The sequence below is a fragment of the Centroberyx affinis genome, unplaced genomic scaffold, assembly GCF_046629955.1.
Source record: "Centroberyx affinis isolate AG114_WGS23_722 - 3 ecotype Tasmania unplaced genomic scaffold, CSIRO-AGI_Caff_v1 ptg000366l_1, whole genome shotgun sequence".
NCBI lineage: Eukaryota > Metazoa > Chordata > Actinopteri > Beryciformes > Berycidae > Centroberyx > Centroberyx affinis.
In genome coordinates this window covers 187,002-206,255 of record NW_027279037.1, presented here as the reverse complement: position 1 = coordinate 206,255, position 19,254 = coordinate 187,002, and the positions used below count along the sequence as shown (strand labels likewise).

The 19,254-nt window shown below is 41.3% G+C and overlaps 1 pseudogene; it reads right to left on the bottom strand.

Annotated features, from left to right (window-relative positions):
- Positions 1–799: 799 nt before the first annotated feature.
- Positions 800–19,254, bottom strand: part of LOC139641365 (uncharacterized) — a 42,578-nt pseudogene continuing 24,123 nt past the window's right edge.

Sequence of the window (19,254 nt, the reverse complement as noted above, 5' to 3'; positions counted from 1 at the left end):
TCTCTCTCTCCCTCTCTCTCAAACAAGCAGAAAAACACAAAAAAGCACACGCATGCAGACAGGAACACATAAACACACCACACACACACACAAATACATACAGTACGTACAGTGTGTTCCAGCTGAATTCATTGAACTGTTGTAGTCTTTGGATTGTCAAGTACGACAAACACAAAATGAAAGCAGGATTTTTCAAAAAGGTGAGAAGGATTCTGACAGATCTAGCCGTCTTCTCCATCTTGAAACTTGAAATGGCAACGAGAGTTATTTGACAAATCAGGGAAATGAGACAAGGCAATACAGATTCTTTTTTATATGAGATAATGATGAAAGAAATGGCAATACGTTTTATTGTTTCTTTCATCAGTATCTGCACCATCTCCCCAGAATCACTTTTTCTCATAATATTGTATTGGGGATGTGAGGGAACACTCCAAATGTAAAAGCACAAAGTAGCCTATATACACAAGCATGGAAAAAAGCCATTTACTGTAATGACCCCCAGGAGACCGCTGGCTGTAGTAAGGACTTTTAGAGAGATCTGTTCCCTCAACCAAACTGGTATTACAATTACAATTACAATTTCCCATTTGGCAGACGCTTTTATCCAAAGCAACGTACACATGAGATTTTAATACAACACAAGCAAGGTTCTAGTCAGGAGAGAACAACGAGAGTAAGTGCCATAAAGCTAAGTTCTGGTCCAACAGGACATATGTGCTACGAGGCAATGCATAGAGTGCATAGAGGCAGATAAAGAGTTTTTTTTTTGTTACACAGTCCATCAAGTGAGAAGGTGTTCACTAAAGAGCTGGGTCTTTAGCCTTTTCTTAAAGATTGAGAGGGACTCTGCGGATCGAATGGAGTTTGGTAACTCGTTCCACCACCGAGGAACCACAGAAGAGAAGAGTCTGGCTAGAGACGTAGAGCCTTGGCAGCACCAGGCGCTGCTCCTTGGCAGAGCGTAGTGAGCGGGAGGGAGCGTAGACCTGAATGAGGGAGTTCAGGTAGGTCGGAGCCGTTTTGGTTGCTGCTTTGTAGGCGAGCAGCAAGGACTTATATATAAACCTTTATTTAATCAGGTAAGTCACCTTGAGATCGAGATCTCATTTTCAAGAGAGACCTGAGTACATAAGTGTATCTATAAAACATAAAACAATTTAAAGTACAATAACAATCAGATAATTGACAATAATACCATAATAGTAACAACAACAATAAGAATAACAATAAGAATAAGAATAAAAATAATAAAATAACAAGAAAAAGTCATTTAAAACAAGTTTAAAAACAAGTTTAAAACAAGTTAAAAAGAAGTAAAAAAAAAAAAAAAAAAAAAAAAAAGTTAAAAACAGTCACAGCTAAAATCAATCAGGGTTTTGATTAGATTTCTAAATTGACCCATTGGAACCAGAGTGTCAAGCTGCAAAGTACACTGTAATTCATTCCAAGTATATGGTGCAAAAAATCTAAAAGCAATCTTTCCCAGATCAGTGTTGATTCTTGGAACCTGCAGCACTAGCCAGTCCTGTGAACGGGTATTATGTGTTCCAACTCTCCAGCCAATAAGTGACGTTAAATATAAGGGCAATTTTTGGAGAAGCCCTTTATAAATAAATAAAAGCAGATGCTGGTCTCTTCTAGCGGAAAGAGAAGGCCAACCCACTTTTTGATAAAGAGTACAATGATGAGTACCATAGGTGTCTCCAGTTATAAATCTACGGGCTGAGTGGTAGACAGCATCTAGGAGCTTAAGAGTGGAGGTTGCCGCATGTCTGTAAATCACATCACCGTAATCAAGCACTGAGAGAAAGATTGCTTCCACAATCTTCTGTCTACAAAACATAGGGAAACACAACTTGTTTCTATATAAAAAACCGAGCTTTGTTCTTAATTTTTTTATTAGTGCATCAATATGTGGTTTGAAGGTGAATTTATCATCAATCCAGATGCCTAAATATTTATAATGTGGGACTCTTTCAATAACTGTACCATTTAAAGTGCAGATTTGAAGAGCACTGTAATCAATGCCTTTGGCTCTGGAGAACAGCATACATTTTGTTTTATCGGAATTTAATTTGAACTTGATGCAGGCAGGAACTGGGAGCCAGTGGAGGGATATGAACAGCGGAGTGACATGTGCTCTTTTGGGCTGGTTGAAGACCAGACGCGCCGCTGTGTTCTGGATCATCTGCAGAGGTTTGAGCGTACATGCCGGGAGCCCTGCCAGTAAGGAGTTGAGGTAGTCAAGGCGTGATATTATAAGCGCCTGTACTAGGAGTTGTACAGGCGTTATGACAAACACGTATACCTATATGTAGGAATATCATTAGTTACTAATAAGTCAACTGCTACTTCATTTACACCAGTGGTTCTCAACCTTTTTGGCTTGTACCCCTTAAAACAAAGCGTTGCCTTACACAACCTCCACAGAATGATTTTCCCTTTCCAGGTTGTTTCATCTGATTGTCAGAGGAGGCAGAGAGGCTGGAAACTAGAGACAAAATTTGAGAAAAATCAGAAGAAATAGACCTGATAGCAAATTTGAATAGTAGAAATGTGTTTTTTCCTATCCCTGAAATCATCTTGCAACCCTCCAAAATTATCTCCCAACCACTGGGGGGTCCCAACCCCCAGTTTGAAAACCATAGATTTAGCACTGCAACTCTTCAGAAATGTTTCATAGTTGTCTTAATTTTCAAGATTACCAGAAATCACATAAATCAATGGTTCTCAACGTGGGGTCCGGGGACCACCAGGGGTCCTTGAGGGCATTCCAGGGGGTCCCCAGCAAATTGATGAATTGTTAAACTTCATTATTTTGTCATTTTAGAATGACTGTTCTGATTATAGTTTCTCTGTTATCTCCCTACCTACAGTACAGACAGTCATGGAGTTCTATACAAAATCATATCTGACAATAAAAAATATTCTCAGATTTGGGTCCGAGAGACAAAATCTCATCAAATGGGGGCCCGTGGCCCTAATGTGGACTAAATTAGGGGTCCATGATATGAAAAAGGTTGAGAATCACTGACATAAATAACATTCATAAAATCTGTGCATCTTATAAAATTGTATGGGTGGTTCAGTGGTTCGCACCGTCGCCCCACATCAACAAGGTCCTGGGTTTGAGCCTCAGCCCGTTCTGTGTGGAGTGTGCATGTTCTCCCCGTGTTCATGTGGATGCTCCGGTTTCCTCTGGGTGCTCCGGTTTCCTCCCGCAGTGCAAAGTCAGGTGACCTGCAAGTGGAGACTCTAAATTTCCCGTAGGTGTGAATGTGAGTATGAGTGGGATTGTCTGTATATCTGTGTTAGTCCTGTGATGGACTGGCAACCTTTCCAGAGTGTTTCCCTGCCTTGCACCCAATGCATGCTGGGATAGGCTCCAGCCCCTCATGACCCTCTACAGGAATAAGCGAGTGAAAACAATGAAAGGATGAATGAATGAATGAATGAATGAACGAATGAATGAATTAAAATCTTGACTGAAACAATGCCTTCGCCTCCTCGGTCCAAACTGCTGTTTTTACAGATAGTGACATTTAATGAAAATATCTGAGGTGTAAAAAACACTCGCTTGTCATTCAGGTTGCGCCGAGCCTTTATTATTTGATTGGATTTTTGTCCCTCATGTAGTTTCTAGACAAATTGTCATCCAAATCAAAAGTGAACAGGCAGTGCAGCTTTTAGGGCACACTTATTGTAGATGAGGTATCAAAATAGCAGACTGAACAATAGATATACCTGCTGTGTAATTTGAATGCAATTTTCAGCAATCTTTTAAAAGAAAAATGCACTTTTGAATGAGAGCACTTTATATATTTTGTCAAACACTTGCGGAAGAAAATTCAATATGTATATACATATGTGTCCCCCCTTTTCCTCCATGTGTTGGCCCCGACAACGCCAATTTGTTGAATAAATGTTCTGGAGTCAGAGGTTCGTCTTACTTGAATATATATTTATTAAAAGGAGTCTCATGAGAGGAAGAGATGCACACAGCAGGAGGCTACATACACTTCTTCCAAGAGGAAGAGAACCAGTCCTTTATGTATCTTCCAAGGACATACAGAATGTGCAGACATTAGAACAGGTCACCAAAGTAGAGTAGAAGCAACACATGTTATGTCTTATGTTAGAGCTTCCATAGACATCTCAGAGACATCCAGGAGCCACTCTGACAACAAGACCTCTGGCATAGTAAGTTATGGCACAAGGGTTACAGTGAGGTGACCATACATCGTGAAACCTTACATTCCCTGAGGTGACCCCAGTTCAGCTGTTAATACATATGTTGAATTTTCTTCCACACACTAGATATTTTGATGGAGGGCAAAACAAGGGATTGAGAGCAAGCATTCCATATTTTACTTTAAAATAAAAACACTGTTTCTGTTAAAATATAAATAGACAAAATGTTCCCAATCATCCTCTATTTCCAGAACATCTTTAGTTATTAAAAGCAAATTGGAAAGGTACACAATGTTACACATTAGTTGTAAGAAAAACAATGTCTGCTAGAGAAAGTTTAAAACATATGGCCCTCACTGAAATCGATTATCAACTGATGAAATCTAACTAGGCAAAAATACATATTTGCATTTGTTCCAATCAACCAATGTAGTTCCCAAATAGTTCACCCAAAAATGCAAATTCTGTCATCATCTCCTCCCCCTCATGCCAGTTGAAACACAGGTGAAGTTTGTCCATATAACACACAGGGAGGTTGCTAGCACAACTCCATAGCAGCCTTCTCCAAAACAACTGAAGTCAGTGGGGACCAGTTCCTCAGAGTTCCAAAAAGACTTACAGTATATTTACACTATAATTTAGTGCAAATCTTAACTACAGCTGATTGATTTGCAACAAATAATGGTGTATAGGTCTTTCTAATCACATTGTGATTGTTTGGCTGTTTTTGTTTTGGAACTCTAAAGAACAGGTCCCCATTGACTTCAGTTGTTTTGGAGAAGGCTGCTACCAAGTTGTGCTGGCAACCTCCCTGTGTGTTATATGGACTAACAAATTTCACCTTTGTTCCATTTGGCATGAGGGTGAGTAGATGATGACAGAATTTTCATTTTTGGGTGAACTATTCCTTTAATAATTGTGAGGCAATACTGTAGAAGGCAGGCTAAATAAAACGAACCATAGTATTTTCACATCGGTAACCTTTCCAGAACCTTTGATACAGTCATCTAGATCAGTGATCTAGATGATTCTAGATTCTCAACCTTTTTCATATCAAGAACCCTAACTTAGTCCACATTAGACACCATACAGACCCCAATTTGATTGGATTTTTTCTGTCAGACCCAAATCTGAGAATATTTTTATTGTTAGATATGTGTTTGTCCAGAATTCCATGACTATTTGTATTGTAGGAAGAGAGATAACAGTGAGACTATGATCAAAATAGTCTTCTACATCCTCTAATTGTGTTAACTCCTTGTAAATGAAATAATGGTGAAGTTTAACAATTCATCAATTTGCTGTGGACCCCTGGACCACCCTCAAGGACCCCTGGTGGTCCCCGGACCCCACGTTGAGAACCACTGATCTAGATGAGGTTTTCGAGAAACCTAACCGATGTCAAAGTTTTCTAAGACGACACACTGACATCCCTCTGTGAATCAGCCCAAAGGTGACAGAACCAGCATGTCATCATAGGCTGCAAAAAAAACACACTGCCCAATGATTTGCATAACCCCTCCACACCTCATTTGGCTATGATATTGTAATCTGTAGATGTTGTCACTGGATGTCTCGCCTTTCTAAGGGGCTGAAGGATTGCTCTGCCAGTCCTGCTTATCCCTCTTCTCCCTCATGGCTGACTGGCAGCGGCTGCTCCTCTGCTGCTGATGCTACTGATGGCATCTGGGAGCGATCCGTGTTTGGATTGTATGCAAAGAAGTGGGAATGTCTTCATGTCACACTTCTTACTTCTCAGGGTTGGAGCGCTTCTCTCCAGGTTGCCTCAGATCAGTAACCAGGCACTCCTTTATATTCTTAGTTTATAATGATTAGCTAATATCAGAGCTATCGCTTGTCAAGATCAAGATTGTGAATATTCTCATCATGACACTCAAGGGCATTACTCTTTCACACCACACTTGAGTAGATCTTTCAATAAAAAAACTAAAACAAAAAAGCACTCACTGTCTATGTCTTGTGACTAAAACATTGTAGCTGCTTCATTCAATTTTACACAATTGAAAATTGCTGCAATGCGACATGATGACAATATTCAATGCAGAATTTAATTCATAATTAATCCTGTGACCATATGTTTTTGCACAGTAGAAATAAAAAAAATTGTCTTTGTGTGTGTGTGTGTGTGTGTGTGTGTGTGTGTGTGTGTGTGTGTGTGTGTGTTCTGGCAGATAATTCCTCTTCATGGGGAATTTTATTGCTTTCAAGTCCTCATTCCCTGACCTCAGTGAAGTGATTGCCTCTGATAATGCCATTAACCACTGCCCTGTAATTCTCTGGGGCATAGTCGAGAGACTGAGAATAGAAAAATACTTTTATATCCGAGATGTGTGGATGCTTTTCGTTCCCCATTTATCAAAGGGCAGAAACTGACCGCATTTTATTTGCTTCTGAATAACTGAATCATACATTGATCTGCCCTCACCTACTAAGCCTTTCATTTGTATGCCAGAGGCTGAGGCAGACTCGGAGAAATATGGCCAAATGCATGGGTAGTAAATGACAGGCAAATGACTGGTATTCTAACGTTAGAGAGACAGCTATGGTCTTATTTTCTAATTTATCGCTGTTAAACAGGTGCCTCTGCTGGAAAACTCTTGCCCTCCTTCTGAGCAGATAATTACTAATAAAATAAATTCAATGTGTTTCACTGGAATGAAAAGATGATTGTAAAGGATTGCACCCGGACTAGAGCCTTGACACCGGTATGTCCATTAAAACACAGGGACCAGAAGGTAGCGTGCTTCCCTTTAATTGATGAATACAGACGGTTTGGTAGGTGGAAGGATGCATGGATGCTTTTATCCCATTAATGCATTCAAGTTCTATTAGGCAACATGTAGTTAAGATAGGGAGGTTAACACTCTGACAGAGCCGCACCAAACACACTGAACTCACACTGGACAATGGTAAGAGGTTGGCCTAATTAACACCAGGTGTATTTGAAGACTTGATCGGTCGGCCTGTGATTTATAACATCGTGTTATGTCAAGATGCTAACACTCACTGTGCAATATTCATTCAATGGCATTTTATTCTTTGTTGTCGTGACGTTATTCCTTTTCTATGGATATAGGGTGTTTGTAAGGGTGTGAGTTTCAGCATCCAGAGCCTTCTCAGTTACACAGTACCGTAAATCAGCATTCTTTCCAAGGTTCATGTCAATATTTCTGATCAATGGCAGGAGATTGATGCTGTTAGATTTGAGAGAGGTGATGAATGCCATGACTCAGTGAATAAACTGCTATGCGAGCACATGCATGCCTGTCTGAATTTGCGTGTCTGCATTTGTGCCTCGTAGTTCTTAAGAACGTTTTGCCTCACATCTCTCCTCTCTATCTCTCCCTCCATCCTTCTGTCCACGTCTGTCTCTCTGCAGGCAGAGTCCAAGGTGCCCACTCCTTATCCACATCTATGTAACAATAAATCTGCTCTGCCATAGGAACTAAAAAGTCCCCAGGTGAGAGCTGCACAAGGAGGCCCTCCTATCAGGGAACAGCCAAGCATACAGTGGACAGTGGCGTCGCCGGGATTAAAAACTGCTGCATCCACTGTTCCCCTGGCCCATTGACGGATGGATAAAGCCTTGGACTTCACCTTATTGAAAGAGGGAGAGAGCGCCCGGGGAGCCATGAAATCCATAGACCCTGCTTTAAATGGGTTTGTAAGAGGCTTCCGCCTAGCAGACCACGGCTGAAAGAGCCCATTAAATAAAGCCCAGCTCCTCAGCAAGGAGCTGGGGCAGATTCATCGAGAGAAGAAGGCAAAGATAATGATAGCTCATGGCCAGATGTGAGACACTGGCTCCACTGGCCTGCCATGGGGGACCTCGTCAATAACAACAACAGACAGACACACAGACAGTCTTTTCTCACTTTCTTCTGCTATCTCTCTCTCTCTTGCTCTGTCTCTCTCTCTCTCTGGAGATGACGCCTGTCAGAAGAGCTATGTATGCACTCACACACACCCACTCCCACACACACAAACACACACTGCACACACACATGTTTGGAACAGAAAACAGGAGTCAACACTTCAACAGGGTGGATCCCTTTTCTAAATGAATCAGCCTCGCCCTGATCTTCTGTTAACTGCATTCAGCTTATTTCATCATAGATCAATGACAGTGAGCTGGATATGGATGCTGCTTTAAAAACATAGAAAACCACATATATGCTCTGTCATTTTCATATGTCTGGGTGAAGGGTAAGAATCAGGGGCAAGGTCATTAGCCCACCTTCTTTCTCCCTTGGTGGCCTTCGTGGCAAGAGAAGGTGGAATGCAGCCTGGGCAGATTTGAATATCAATGTGGCCAGATAGGACAGGAAGGTGTTGGAAGGAGGGAGGGCGGAGGAGGGCTGAGGAGGGCCTCTGGCAGGACAGTGGGAGAGATGGAGGGAGAGATGCAGGGAGGGATGGAGGGAGAGATTTGTCATTTGCTCTCCGTTCCACCTGCTCCCCTGTCATGCATCCTGCCGGGGGGAAAATACACCCTGATGTCTGAGGGAGAGAGAGGGAAAGGCATGAGTGAGAGAGAGAGAGAGAGAAGGGGAGGAGGGGGGAGGGGAGGGGAGGGGGGGTGAAGCAACAGAGAGAGAAAACAAATAGAAGAGGGAGAGATGGACAGGATTGAGAAGGAGACAAAGGAAGGCGAGAAAGAGAGAGAGAGAGAGAGAGAGAGAGAGAGACACAGAGGGAGCAGAGAGGAAGAAAAATATATGCATACCATTGCGCATTTGAGGTGCCAAGTCCTGAGATGCAGTAGCTAACTACAGGGGCTGGCAGGTATGCAAATAGGAGGATGTACCAGTGCACCACCAGATTACTTTTCCCGCATTTGCTATTCATATATTTGCAAGGTGACTCACTTCAGACAAAGCAGGTGATCAAGAGCTCTTTCCCTTTCCCTCTCGCTCTTTCTCCTTCTCTCTTCCTCCACTTCTGAAAGGCAAGGCAGAGAGAGGAGAGCAGGGAAGGCATGATGGATCCACAGCCTCAGCAGAAGTCATAAGCCTTGCAAATGCCGCAGCCCACAATTGCATGCCCGCAGATTTGATATGTATTCCGTCAGCAAACCCCATTTAATCCATTTTGCTGTCAGCCCCCCTTAAAAGCATCTCAACTAATACGGGGAGAGTTTAGAGTGGAGGAGGGAGAAAAACAAGACACCGACATGTGTAGCTAACAATCACAACCAAACCACTGAGAAACATTTGAACATTTTGTCTCCATCCTTTTCGTTTCTCTCTTGCCCAAATCTTTACAAAACTCTATCTCTTGATCTTATCCCCTTTGACTAATGGCACAGAGTCAAAATTTTTACTAAAATGCTTTTGGCAAACAAGGCCCAGGTTGCTAATGGATGTACGCTACATTGGGAACATGGTTGAAAAATGTTGACCTGCTCCCTGCTGTTAGTTTAATGAACACCTAGTGAAAGAGGACGAGTCAGAGCTCATCCGCTCTGCATACAAATACAGGAAAGACAATGCCTCAACCAAAAATAAGACTCTCTGTCTGAGATATATATGTGACAATATATATATATGTGTATAAATATATATATATATATATATATATATATATATATACATATATATATACACACATATATGTACATACGTATGTTTGAGGATGACTGACTTACTGTCCTAGATACCAGGCTCCCCACAAGCCTCTGAGGGCTTTGTCTTGGTGAGATCTGAGATGAGATCTTCCCTCCAATTCTGTTTGATTACAGCCTCGTAAGCTCACAGTAAACACCAGGGTGGGGACTGCGGGAATAACATTGTGAATTTCCATTTAAAATCATGAATTTGTAACATGTTACCCTCATATAAGAGGGATACTTGAAGAGGGTATTTGTGATGCGCCCACAGCACTACAAGGTGCCACAGTCTCTCCAAGGTCACACTTCATCTCTCCAGCAAGGCTGTCATGTAACGGCAAAAAAATAAATGAAAAGCATGCAGCTCCACATGGAAGAAGTCACAACAAGCTGTGGAGTTTGTTGTAGTGCCATTAACCTTAGTACTGAGGAGATTTTGGAAACATGCATCGGGTGTCATAAATCAGAAAATCTGGTATTATCGTTATCATTATCAGTAGCAGTAGCAGTAGAAGTAGTATTACTACTATACACCATTTATTCAGCAGTTCAAAAGTTCTTAACAAACAGCAAACAGAAGCAAAGGGAACATGGCAAAAAAACAGCAATAGTGAGGAAAAGTAAAAATAAAATAAAATGTTAACCACAATGACAGTACAATCATTTAAGATAATTAATTTCAGTATAAAGCATGCAAGTAAAATTATGGAAAGGTGTTTTTGTACAAATCGGTCTTCAGAAGATATTGCCAAAATGAATTTAAATGGAAAATCCATCAAAAATATATTTTTTTGTTTAATCAATAATTGTGAACATGGGTGACTTTCCCAAAACCAGAAACCAGAGAATCAACACTCCTGCAGTGTTTGGGAGACTCAACTTGAGCATGAATATGTGCATTTCATTTTTGGGTGAATTTTCCGATTAGGTCCAGCCTTATGAGTCAAATCCAAGACTCCAGGCAGCATTCTGACCCATATTGTTTTGATGGCACTAACTGTGTATAAATGTGGCCATTCAATTGTTGCTAGAGTAGTAGTTACCTCCTACACTTTCCAATGAAAAAATGCACATGAAAGTATGAAATGTAGGATCATAAGCCTTGGTGTCCCGTGGATCGGACTTCCTATAAAGACAAATAACTACTTTTTTATGCCTGGCAAAATAATGGATGATATACACTGCCTGTCAAAATTTTGGAGACACCACATTTGGAGACACTTTATTTTTTACTATTTTCCACATTTTAGAATAATAATACAGACATCAAAACTATGAAATAACACAAATGGAATTGTGCAGTCACCAAATCAAAACTATCTCATATTCTTTAAAGTAGCCGCCCTTTGCCTTGATGGAAAGGCAAAGGCTTTGGAAAGAAATTCATATAGGCATCAACTTCACTATTTATTTTTGTCTAAGAAACAAATTTCAAGCATTTAAGCATAAGCCTTTAGATCAAAATGGCTTTAAGATAATGAAATCAATCAGGTGTGTCCAAACTTTTGATGGCCAGTGTATATATAAAGATGACAAGCTTAATGAATGGATTTAATAGAGATATTACCATTCTAAACCATTGAGAAGTGAGGCTATCTTGCAAAAAGGATAATTCATTTTCAATGGTGTCTTGCGCTATTCTTTAATTGTGTCCCACTTTCAGGCTACTTCCCCTAATGGATGAAAAATACATTTAAATATGATTTCTAAACATTTCAATGTAAAGCAATTAATAGCAATATGACACAGACATTTTATACAGACAGAATGTCTTACAACTGAATTCATACTCTCAAAAATTAATAGCCAACATTGCACGGATATTTAAATAATCCAATTTCCTATGCGTTACTCTAGAATAATTGAAGGGCTCTTATAACCAGCACCGAGCTCACAGCTCCATGAACTGACACTGGGTGCGATTGTCTCTCCCCTTGATTTCTTGGTCCCGGGTCGAGGAAGGTCAGATTGGTCAATAAAAAGATACAGAAGATATGGAAGCAGGTATGAAATATTAAAGCCGGGGTGTAACTCCAGGAAGCACAGAAGAAGTTGTTGGCATTTAATTTCACTTCTTTGTTGAGATTTCTTCCTGAGACAGTTGGCGGTGTCAGCAGATTCTCGCCGCTGGCACGAAATTCATGGGACAAGTGTCCATGTCAGCACTTTCTCCCCCCTCAGCCGGTGTGTGTAAAAGGACATCACACTTGTCAGCTGCAGTAAGCCGAAATTATAAGGACAAATAAAATGGTGTGTCTGTGAGCACGGCTTTTCAAAGAGGATGTACCTTTGGTTGAAAGATATGATAACTTATATAGGGTTTTCACACGGGTTGACAGATCCAGTAACTTCTATTGTATGTGTGTGTGTGTGTGTGTGTGTGTGTATGTGTAAAGGAGGCTGTGAGCAGGGGAGTGGGTGTCTGGGTGCCTGTGTCAGTGTGTCTGTGTGTGTGTGTGTGTGGCAGTGGGCAGACATGTACTGCATGTGTGTGGCGCTTGCATGTAGAGCATGAGCGTGAGAATTCTTGTTATTTACACGCGTGTAAACATGATTTTTAAGGTGAAGACTCCCTCTGTGAACCCGTGTCACGCTGCCATCCACAGACTCATGGTCAGCGCTAGTTTTGCATGTTGAGCGTGAGGTGAGTCAGGTTAGGAATCAGTAGCTGGTAGGTGTGGATTAGGGTTTCTGCTCATTAGACAGTGGTAGCAGGGCTATAATCCGCAGCCTCCCTCACAGTGTACACACACACACACACAGAAACAAACACACAGCTCAATCCATTAAAAAAAAAGTTTACTTTCATTAATTTTGCATGACCAAATGGCAGGAGTCTCCCTTCCACATTTTTACACATAGAGCTGCTGATGTAACTGGGTGGAAATGACAGAGGGTTGCAGCAGGTATATAGGTTGACATTCTGCTCAGGAAGATGTGGGGATGGCTGTGATTTCGCAGATTCTGGCTTTTTTTTTTTTTTTTTTCTTTTTCTTTTTTTTGTGGCTTCAGAATCAGTGAGATGGAGCTGAAGCAAAGGTCTGTGAAAGTCTAATCCGCCCAATTCAATCAAAAACCCTCACAGGGCATCATTATGACATTATCGATCTGACGGCCGGCCACGCCGAATGTCACACCGAAGATAGAGATCCTTTTCTTGCCGTTTGAAAGTAGCAAAATTGCACGTGCTGCAGTGCAGTAGAAACAATGAACAACAAAAACATGCAGGTGTACAATGCAGCTGATTGCATCTTATTCAGTGGGCATTTTAGTCTGGATACCTTTCTTGTGACAAGAAGTGATAACAATGACAACACCTGTGTGCCAGCCATAATCAGTAATCAGGGTTTATGATGGATTTGTCTCCATATCCATCTGCTTACTCTGATCATAATAAAAAAAAACCAATATAGACACAACAGCCTTCAGTAAAGCCACTTTTAAAAACAGTGATTTTTTTTTTTTACTTAACATCCATAAGATAAAGGTCTTTTCTGACCGAAGTGGAACTACTATGAAAGAATAAATTCAGACAGAATCGTTCTTACTTGCAGAGACTTCTCAAGACTTCCAGATCTCCTCAGTCCCTCTTCACCTTGATGAGTGTGTGTGTAGGGGGGGGAGTAATATAAGGAGAGGGGTTATCATTTTGATGATCATTATAGTTCATGAATAAGTTGAATGGTTGAGAGAGAAATGAATTGTCGATACTGTGCATGTCCGTATAATAAAGCCTCACCTGACATTGTAGACCTCTGACTGAAATGCACAGGGATTTTTCAGTAGCCATAGTATATGCAATGAAGGCTTCTATATACAGTGAAAGTCTTAGTAAAGTTCCTCTAACTCTGGAACCCAGTTTCCCCACAGGGATCATTAAAGTTTCATCTATTGTAATCTAAAAAAAAAGTGAGTTCTCAGTGTACAGCGGTGCACTGAAGACCCGTTCTGACCTCGGTGAAGTTATTCTTACAGACAAACATGGTGAATTCCCAGTAGACGTGTACATATATAATAAACATCTGTACCGTACAATGAAGATGTTGAATTCTCGCAAAACAACAGGCAAATAAAATCCACCTCTGACCTCTGTGAGTCAGAGGTGGAGTCAAGTCCAAGAGTTTCCAGTCCAGCTCCCCTCCTCTGATATGAATCTTGACATGTTCAGCTCCTGCAAACTGAAATGGAGAAACAGGGTGATCATGGGCAACAAAGTGAGCCTCTGTTAGTTCGTTATAGTGCTGATATCTTTTTGTACTTCTTATTCTACTTTTGCATTCTGAGATGCTGCTTTCAAAGGGACAATTTGTTTTCCCCAGGAACACATGTATAAGATCCGCTGTGATGTGATCATGCTGAAGCATTGGCTGATAAAGATCCAATCAACTTCAATCAACACCTCCATATTCTCTGTTCATCATCCGCTGTTTATGGTCCGTTTTCACAAAATTGTGCAGTCTGCTTTAGAAGCGCTGTGCATTCTCTATCTATTATCAACTGGTGCGAGCGGACCTGGATTCCTCTGCTATTCATTCCTGCAGGTAGAGAAGGCGATGCAACCGAGCGGATGAAGATTGGGAGAAAACAAACAAATCTGTCAAGTATCTGAAACATAATTTGCTCATTCTTGACTAGAAGCAAAAAAAAAAAAAAAAAAAAAAAAACAGAGCAGAATTTCATGGGTTCATGAAGAATGAAATTTGGAGATAAGACTGTGGCTGAAACCAAAACAACATCTTAGTGATTCCATCAAAAAAATTCAAAGTAGTCTGTAAACTAATTGGTATACACCAACAAAGACAGCTCCTGCTTACCTCTGGAGACCTGCATGACTTCTGGAGCTGCAAGGTAATCATATCTGCTTTAAATGAGCAACAACTTTCTCAGTGCAGGCGGGTACGTCTCATAGGATATATACGTGTCTGCACTTTGTTAACATTCATTTTCCTAGGTTTGGTGGACACATATTCTTCTTAAATGTCTGTAATACCTGTCTACAAGCATTCATGTATTAACAATCACATTTCAGCCTGACAGAATAAGCATTTGTTTTGCATGTTGTCATAACCAAAAACATGTTTTAATTGACTGAGAATACCCCTAGTTACTTTTCAGCATTTCAGATGTTTGTGTGTGTATGTGTGTGTGTGTGTGTGTGTGTGTGTGCGCACATGTTTATGTGTTCATACTCCTCTCTCATTTTGCATGCAATCATGTGAGAGGGCACCACAACAACATTGGCACCTCTGTAAATCTAACCTCCTTGTGAATGAGCCCCACCTCATATCAGAAACACTGGAGGCGGCTCATCAGGCGTCTGATGTTTTATATTCAGAGGTAATATCTGGATTCAGATGAACAGAGGAACCCAGGTGTATCTCGCCACTCTCTGTGCAGAATTCAATCAAAGCCAAGCCAGATCGGCTCAATCCCTTTCTCCCCTTCCTCCATCTCTCTATTTCTCTTAATTTCAGTTCAATTCAATATGCTTTATTTGGCGTAGATGTTAGGTGAACAGTATTGCCAAAACATCTAAATACAAATGAATAAAAATAATAACGATAAATAACTAGTACATCACAATAAACATCTGTATTGTATTTGTATGACTGTGTCTGTGCGTGTATATGTGTGCATGTGTGCGTATGTGTGTGTTCATGATGACACTTTGTAGGGAGGGGATTGGATTTTCTGTCTCCATTTGGGCCACCAGTGATTAGATGAGTCTATGTCTGAGAGTTTAATCCTTGTTTGAAGGAGCACCAAGTTGCATGCCACACACACACACACACACACACACACACGCGCGCACACACACACACACACATTATCAGTTTGAGATCCAGATGTATCTTTTTTTAAGTGGAGCTGCATCTGCAGGGAGGCATGCAGCCCTCGTGGCACAGACCCAAGCTGCTTATTGATGGGCAGATTTAGCCGCCATTCATTTCACCCAGACATTCCTTTGTCAGGCCTCTCTCTCTCTCTCTCTCTCACACACACACACCATGTGTCAGATGATGCCAGCAGGGGCCACAGACTTTGTGAAACAGACCAGAACATACAGAGAGGATAATGTCTTTTAAAACACCATGTTACTTAACTCAATATTTTCTTCTCATTTCGTCTTCTACTTCTGCTCCTCTTCTTCTTTTTCTTCTTCATCTTCTATATTCCCTTGTCATTTCCAACCAGGCACAAATGCAATAAGGTAGTATGATGTCTGAACCATCATGTCAGACAAGAAGAAAATGCTCTTGTATTTTGTTTCAGTAAAACAAAGTTCATCGACTAAATGGACTGTATACAGCATTGTGTTTTTGTTGTCCCACTATAAATCTGTCCCAGGCAGAAGGGCAGCATTGTTTTAGCATAATAATGCAGGTTATCTACTGTACATTAATATTCATATTTGGAGACTCCACTGCTGCTCTGACAAGTCGGCCCCTCTTGCACCTGGCAGACATCTGTGTCAGAGCAGCAGCCAGAGTGTGTCCTCGCACATATGCACATTCGCTCGGCAATAATCTGTGTTCTTACACTTTTATCTGTACGAGAAGCCCATGTATACTCCACTTAGAACATATATGTGAGGACATTTTTGCTGCTCCTTGCAGGAAGAAATGTTTATTTGTGTCAGGCTTTACGGTTAAGATTAGAAATAGATTAATGAAGTTAATTAATTAAGTTTTTTTTTTACCCATCTCCAGCTGTAAGCAATAACAGTCTATCTTCAGTTTTATCCATTGCCTTGGCAGAAATTTTGATTCGTAATTGACTTACCTAATGGCTCCCAATGCCTTTTACACACATAAAGCACTCCCTAGAGATGTAGAAGTAATCTTTCACTGTGGCAACCACACCATCACTCATGAATCGAAGTCTGTCTTGGACATTTTTTTCTGGAGAAATAATTCAGAAATGCTCCCAAATGCTTCAAAACTTATGTAATATGTGTGACTAGAAGCCTTCTGGTAATCCCACTTGTGTGATTGTTATGTTGCAAGCTACTGAAACTAGTGTAAAATTAAAAAGTTTCAGTGGCATTTTAGATGAATTTTAGATGCATTTTTGAACCAAATTGCAGTCGGTTGGAGCTGTGAAGTGACGGTCAGCACAACCCCATACTAAAACACTGACTAATGATGGGGCTGAATTGGTGAACAGTAGGCATTTTTGCAAACATGATGAGATGAGGCAAATAACACAGGTGTGCTGCGTTCAGGTGACGGCGAGGCATTTAGCGGCCTGGGTTTCAGTGTTTTATGTTCCCTTGTGTGGAAGCCTGTGTTCGTGCCACAGCAGCAGTCATCTCCTCTGTCTCCCACGGCGACTCATGCATCCTCTGGCTCCAACACACACCATCATGTTACTCATACCATCCCAAATAGCACACACACAGACACACACACACACACCATGTTACTCATTTCATCCCAAACACAAGGCCTGCTCAGACCACATTTCATCACACACACGCCATCTCTGAAATGGGCAAGGAAACAGTCTCACAGACTTTCCCAAAGCTCTGCACTGCTTTTTATGTTTCTTTTTCAGTGGGCGGCCCGTTTTCCCTCAAGAATTTTCTCCATACGCATGATGAAAAGGATTCTAAATATGGTGGAGACAGGAGATAAAGTTCAAGCAGTGTTTAGCAATCAAATCCCCAAACCTCCACCGCCCTGAAAAAAATTCTCATACTGTATGGAAAAAATCTGTTTTGTCCATTCAAATTGTCTTAATGGTCTTAATTTATTTCCTCCCCTCCACCCAGACCCCTTATATGTGGGGTAAGACAGTGTGTGAGAGTGTATGTGTATGTGCAGCTGTGTGTTCATATGTGTGTGTGTGTGTGTGGGTGTGTGTGTGTGTGTGTGTGTGTGTGCGCGAGAGACATCTGGTACCTGGGCAAGGCTCTCCCCTCAGAACGGTTTTACATGTCACTCCTGCATTTCATTATTTGCGATCATCTTGTTTTTTTCTCGGGAAGGAAATAACACACAGTATCTCACAGCACAACAGTGAGAGCTTGAAGGTTGAGAGATGCATCAGAGGAATCATCTGAAATCCTTCAGAGGTGAAAACAAGAAGGGGGGGAGGGGGGGTATTTAATTGAGAGACAAAAGCAGGTGAATGCTGTGGAATTAGAAGGGGGGAAAGGCAAGGAACAACTGTCGGGACACGGGTAAATCACTGGAGGCCAAGGAGAACAAAAGGAGGTTTTGCTGGGTTTGCAGATTAAGAAACTCTCTGCTTATATTGCCATGTAGACGTTCTGTCCCCAAACAATCACATTTCACACAACGCGGCCCGTGTTTTGATCTTAACCGGTTCTCCACGGATGACGCCGGATCTTTTAGCTATTCGCCAGCCTGTCCTGGATGACACTTTTTATTGAGACAGAGACAGTGAAAAATAGTCGGTTCCTCGCAGAGTTGCCTCGCTCGTTCTCAGAGGTGAGCGTCTCGCAATTAGTATTCAACAAAGACACCTCAATGTGGCCGCAATCTGAATAGAGAAAATGAAAGTTGTGGAAAATATGATGTGTTTTTCAGAGCCTTGGGAGAAAGGAGCTAATATGCATGTCAGTCAAGCCTACTGGCAGCAGATAAAGCCGAGCACCCATTTTATGCCTCAGAGTGACTAAGATATTGGTGTGAACTAACTGACCGGATGCTGTTTTCAGAGCCAGTGACCTCCAAACAGAGATTTATGCAGAGCAGGGTAGTCAGGGAGAGGGGAACAGTGATTCTCATTTGTCCGAGACGTCATTCAAATCTGGACTGGAGTGACACTTCAATTAACTCCCTGTCCTCAACTAAGTTTACCTTGGTCTTCAAAAAGGCACTGAATTTCTTCTCATCCTCCAGGATTAGCCAATCATATTTCCAATCTCAGACCTGTCACCATGGTGTCGCTATGCGGCATCAAGAAGTCGTAATGACACTCTATTCTTCGGGAAGTAAGGAGGTTTTTTTTCCTCCCTCATTTCTCCCAACCAGAGTGAAACATTATGCTTCCTCATAACTCCCTCTCATATCCATGTGTCCACTTTATGATGAATTTGTATACTGAATATTTTTTGTATACTTACACCATATGCCTCGCTGTCTATCTCCACGTCTATCCATCTGTTTGTCTGTCTACCTGCCTTGCTGTCTCTGCTGTCTGCCTGCCTCTCTGACTTGTTGCCTGTCTGTTCATCTGTCCATCTCTCCCTCCATCTGTCTGTCGTTCACTCTTTCTGCCCGGCTATCTGTCAGTTTGAACCCCTGAACAGTTTAGTTTTTCACAACTGCTAACACACATTTACTGAAATGACACTCCGTTTTCCCAAAACTGTAAACACAGAAAAAAAACACCCTGCGTGGCCAAATTTCAGACTTCGTCATACAAAATGAAACAGTCTATTGAAACCCAAAAATCTTCCA